The sequence below is a fragment of the Neodiprion virginianus genome, chromosome 6 (genome assembly GCF_021901495.1).
Source record: "Neodiprion virginianus isolate iyNeoVirg1 chromosome 6, iyNeoVirg1.1, whole genome shotgun sequence".
Classification (NCBI taxonomy): domain Eukaryota; kingdom Metazoa; phylum Arthropoda; class Insecta; order Hymenoptera; family Diprionidae; genus Neodiprion; species Neodiprion virginianus.
The window spans coordinates 21,931,814-21,937,813 of NC_060882.1; positions in this window are offsets into that span (position 1 = coordinate 21,931,814).

Consider the following 6,000-nt stretch of genomic DNA (forward strand, 5'->3'; position numbering starts at 1 on the left):
GTGGAAACGGCGTACTCCGGACAGGTGAACCCATGCGGGGAGACATTCATTCAAATATACCGCATTATTGCATTAACGGTTCCATGCAATGGATATTTACTTGAAGTGCAAAACAAATGTCCATTTTTTCACGCTCGTCGAATGAGGCGTGGAAAATGATAAAAATCAAAACTGTATTAACGTATAACTGGATCCTCTTGCCACGTAAAACCTCGACCTTATACCACCTTACTTTGGGTGGGTAACACGTGCACGAAACTCGCAGAACGTGACTCGTCGCTAATTACTTTGCGGCTAGATTTGCTTGACGTATGATGAGGACACAAATATTTTCAGCAATTGTTTTAAAGCTGCATTTCATGTTTCCAACTAAGTAACTTCTCGGGGTTTGGGCTTTAGGAAAATTCGACATTTTGAACCAACATTTCTTGCGATGTCTCGTCATCGAGTATCAAGTACGATTCGACGCAGGGGAAATCGACTCGTAATAGGACAGAAACCCGTCAAACAAATAATTCAAGAGTAAAGCAAGACCTGTCTGAACGTCAAACGATCAAATATTTCTTAGAAGAATATGTGTGTGCATTTTACGAAGGCAGGGTATACGTTTAGACATTATACCCACAAGTCAGCGTCCAATTGGAAACATACAACCTGTACGGAATTAAAAAAAAAAAAATATAACGGAAATAAATGATGTCTTTAACAAATAATTTATCGTAGTTTCTGCGAAGGGAAATATTCATATCAAACGTTGAACTTTTCTGTCACAGAGATTTCCCTTAGTACTGCACGGTGGGCACTTAGGAAGTCTTGAATTATGAAGAAAGACTTGGGCAGCGCCGGTAAAAGCCCTGCAGCGATAATCTCTGCCCTTACTTTAAAACAGTTTTTAAACTCTGTTGTATTTTTATCTCGGTCTTGACTTATCCTCGGGATATTTTTTACAGATTCACTTCCCTAGGTCTCAATATGTGGTATCATTTTCCATGTCACTCGCGATTTTGGCACTGCGTGTAAACTAGATTGATTCTTCATCTTCCACCATTAAATCCTGAACCCTCTCATGTCACCCCTTCGACTTTCATTGGGTACAAAACAGAAAGACTGCAGAAATAAATAAACAACTTGGCAGCGTGGCGGAGACCATATTCAAAGGATCTAATGAAACTTTCCGACAGGAAGAAATAAATGTTGATAAAAAATAGCCCTCGGCAATTCTTGCCAGTAAGTTTTTCAAGCGTATCTTTTGCGGTGACTTCGTGCCAAGTTTTTCAAATGACTGAAACGAAATTTCTACCGGCAGAAGCCTTTAAACTGTCTTTTTTTCTGCTCACCCTTTTTCCCGAAACAAGCGGAATTGTAATTCGTGTATGTTAAATAAATATATTTTCTATTGTGTCGCTTTTTCACATGACGAATAATGGAAGCTTGTGCTCTACTGCCGTGATGATGCCCTGGAAGAATGTTACTTCATCCTCCACGAAAATTGAGTTTGCACAGATCGAAATCGAGAGCTTATGTCAGACGAATTTAATTGTGCACTGATTTTAATCCCACTGGCTCGGATTACTGTACTTTTCTAATGGGATATAAAAATTGCTATGATTAATTGGGGATAGCATTCGACTTACGTGAGATTAACACATAACGATATAGGCATATTTGCGTTATTACACACTGTGTAATACACACTTGTGTTATTACACACTGACAAAAGATCGTATAACGTGATTTTTTGATTTAACGAAATGAATTGCCAAAGAAATGACATTAAAGACGCAATTGTACAAAAGAAATTCTTTCAGCTTCAATGAAATTATTAGCTAATTCACATAAATAATCGGCAATTTTTCTGAGTCGAGCGAAGTTTTTTTTTTAATTTAAAATCAACATGAATTATTTCGTAGACTCGAAACCTCACGTGACTGGGGTGTTTGAGAAATATTTTTCTCAAAGTGCATGCAGATGAATTAGGATGGAGTGTTCATCGGAAGACTTTGTAGAGTTCTTTACTGATTCCGAGTGAAGAAAACAAGATACAAAATAACTCAGATTCTATCGCGTTACATTTCGTTCCGGGGTTACAACAAAAGCGAGAGTTGATAAAGGAGAAAACCGTGGGTGTGTAAGGAATGTGAAAAGAGGGAAAAAAGCAGGGAAGACCATCGATGCGAACGTATATCTATTTCCAAATTTGTCAGAGGTATAAAAGCTGGGAATGCCTTACATACCAAGACGGCATTATAAAAGCGAGGGCTTCTCTTCCGCCGCTCGATCATCAGGAGCAGCGTGAATCCCATAAGTAATTAATGACGATTGATCGAGGTTCCCGGAGGAGAATGTACCGGCACCCACAGCGACTTGGTCTAATGCGTTTGATTCGCCGTCAGAGAGATTTAGTTATTGTCACTTTCCTCGCAGACTGCACGCGAAATCGAACGGCTCATCCATCATAATATCGCGTCTGCCGGTGTTTTCAGGCTTGGGAGAGACCTTGGAGTAGATTTCAATTGATTGAACGACCCAATCCCAAAGGTGGTGTAATATTTTTTCGGGGGGGAAGAAAAATTTATATTAATTTATATTGGATTTGGTATCTGTCGGAGGCTTGACCATTCGATGAACCCGGAATGCGATTTCAAGCTGAAGAAACACGCAAAATCTGACCGGCATCGCATTTTTTGGCGAAGTAAATTTTTTCACGTTCGACATCTTTGGTATTTAAACAGCAAATGAATTTTGAGGTGACATCGAATCGAGATCTAAGTACACAATTCTTGTATACGCATATATAGGTGGAATGAAATTGGTTGAAATACCTGGAAGAAAGGTTTGTTCTAGCAAAATCCGATTTTGTGTCCAGTATACGGGGAAATCTAACGCAAACAGTGAAGCGTACAACGAGAAGTGAAAAAGAAAAATCAACACAACACACGAGAACCGTAGAATACACAGTTAAAATAAACATAAATCCTGATACGGTGTGCATAAAATGTATTGATCCACGCGGCTATTCACAATGAGCAGAAATCCTAAATGAAACTGTTATCCAAGGCTATCCGCTAATCAATGCACGGAATCGTTTCACGCCAATTGGCAGCATTTAAATCATCGCAATTAGAATCGGCCACTGCAGTGGATAGTAGGCGGATAATTCCAAAATTTATTAGGAACATTCAATCAATGTAAAAGCGTCCGTTACTCGGTTGCAGCTAATTGCCTGCACCTTTCACCGCGAGCAGCGACCTGCCAGGTATAGAAATTTCGCGATTTCATCGGGAGCGGCTGGCTGCCCGGGAGGAAGTTGGCTCGCAGTAAACGTCGTCGATCGATTAAGCAAGAAAAAGTAAGAGTCTCGAATTAATATTTATTAGTTGGAAACTTTTGCCAGCGATGATTTATCGAGAAAGTTATCACCGCCCATCTACACCCAGGTGCCTCCCGCCAATCGTAAAAACCTCAACCACCGCAGAGTGGCTGGTATATAACCATAACCAGCCAAGGTGGCATAATAGTCGAGCGATTTAAAGTTTTCGGGACACGTTTGAAATTTTTATTTCTTCGTCGTTATATTCCATTGAGATAATGAATCGTGAAAATTTCGCCACTTTGACAGAGCTGGGGAAAAATGTTTTTATCTACCGAGTCGGCAGGCAAGGCACTTATCCAAATTTAATATCCGTTTTACAAGAAGGCTGATGAGTCAAGAAACGATACTTTTTCGTTTATTCCGTTACGATATAGGTATTACACATCGCAGAGGATTAACAAAATTCACGTATTCGTAAATTAAGAACATTTTCTCATAAATGCAAGAGAGAAAACTAAAAATAGTAAAATTTAAACTTATAGAAAGCCTTGAGATCGATTTGTGATATTGCATCATTTTGAAATGGTTGAAAAAATTCAATTGCCTCGTTCGATATCGTTTCACGATGGCTCATTTCGTCAAGAAAACTCTTCTCTACAATCCCACCAACAATAAGCTACTTCATTACCGTGATACCAGTGTATATTAATTTTTTTTTAAATTTCTCTGACATCGATTTCAATTCAAAAAACAGCAACAATTACATTCATCATTGACAAAACTGAAAAAGGGATTACATAAATATTGTATATTATCAATGATCGACTTTCTTGTATTTAAGTTAACGAAAAGCTACTAAATTTCGACTCGCCAACCTCGCTTGCAGAGGAGCAGTAACCTGGATCTGGTGGCCCGAAAGACCAGTTTGTTTCCGTCGAATAATATCCGGGCTCTCCTTTACCGCGCGTATCGAACACGAACGGTACAGATCTGCTCGTTGTTCATAGCGTCGAGTGATTATTATCAGCGAACAGAGCCAACTTCGCCCACCTATTGATAGGCGAACAACTCCGCGGAAGCTCCGAGATAACGATGTGGCCTTGCGGCGTTAAACTATCGACAAAAGTTACATTGCACCCCGCAAACATTCTCTGCACATCATGGCAGGTGCTTCGCTTCTGAGACACTAATTCAGAACGGTCAATTGACCATAACGTAATTTTGGGAAAATTGAATTTCACACGACTTGGCTATGAATCGTTACTGTGGGGAAGAACGAGCATTAATCCAATATGTAATGAGAGGTTGACTCTGGCTTCGAGTTCCTTTAAATCTGGTTCAATCAAATTCATTTCGAATTCACACCGTAATTGGTGGTCACCAGAGAAATAAGAAGGTTCAGAAATCGCGTTGCTCCGATAGATATCACGATCGGTGCAAGAATCTATAACGTGTGCGCGGCTGAATTGCCCTGCACCGCATTCATGTTACGCGTTTTGGCTCTGTCCCATTAACAAATCTCTCATTCTCTCTCTCTCTCTCTCTCTTCCCCAGGCGACACGCCTGGCCCATATTCGCGAACGTCCAACCCTCGAAACCAAAACAAGCGAAAGAAATATCGCAGTGAATATAACGGTGGTGGTGGTGGTGCACGGTTTGCGCACGAGATGGGAAGGACAAACCGACGGAGTGGCTAACGAAGCAGCCAGTATACAGGGAACGACTGAAATATGGACCTCATTCCGGGGCTACGTAGAAAAAAAGCTCCATTTCAGAGATTCACTGTGACTCGTGGTACTTTGTTAAAAGCCAGTTATTCGTTCTATAGGTATACGTGTTACGTATATGTATAAAATATATACGCACCCTCTTCGCCCTTTACCGCCCTCCGAACGTCATGCGCACAGCTGTGGTCGCGCTATTTGTGAGTTAAGTGCTGCCCGTCTGTATACATAATATCGCGGCTCGGTCTCTATTTCACTTAACTTCCGCAATTTCTAACCGCGTTATCTCCCTTCCGTCTATCTACTCGCCTTGTTCGTTTTTTTCATACGATCGAACCGGTAACGGATCAAGATATCTACTTGACCGATCAAATCTTCATCTATGACATGCGGTGTGACGAATGGATGCAGGCGATGTACGTAAATACGAGTACGGACCGTTGTGCATGCTCGGGTTAGTCACAGGGATGAAAAGTTATCTTATACATCGTTCGGAACGTTCGATATCTGTTGGGTACCTACGTGATCTGAAACCTTTGAAAGTTTCTAAAATATGATGTTCGAACTGCGTGACCTACAGGTATGTGTGTATGAAGTAGGAGTGCGCATACGCAAACCGTTTCGCATCTTCGTCACATTTCAAGCACCCCGAAGAACTTTTTTGTGAGAATAAATGAAGAAGCAAATACGGAGGGGGAGAGAGAGAGAGAGAGGGGGGAGGCGGAAGTGCCGAGGGAAAAACAAATTTACCTATTACGTGTAAAAAATTGCGGCCGATCAATGAATCGAGGACAAGCGCCTCCCCTTCTCTGATCGCGAAAACCGCAGAAACCCAAAGGCGACGGTGAACTTTACCTTCCGGAGGTGCAGCACGTGTCGAAACGCCACGACCAAGTTTCGAATCATTTCACGAGATTTTCCTCATGCTTAATTCAGTGGGAAAAACTTATATCTCTGATTTGT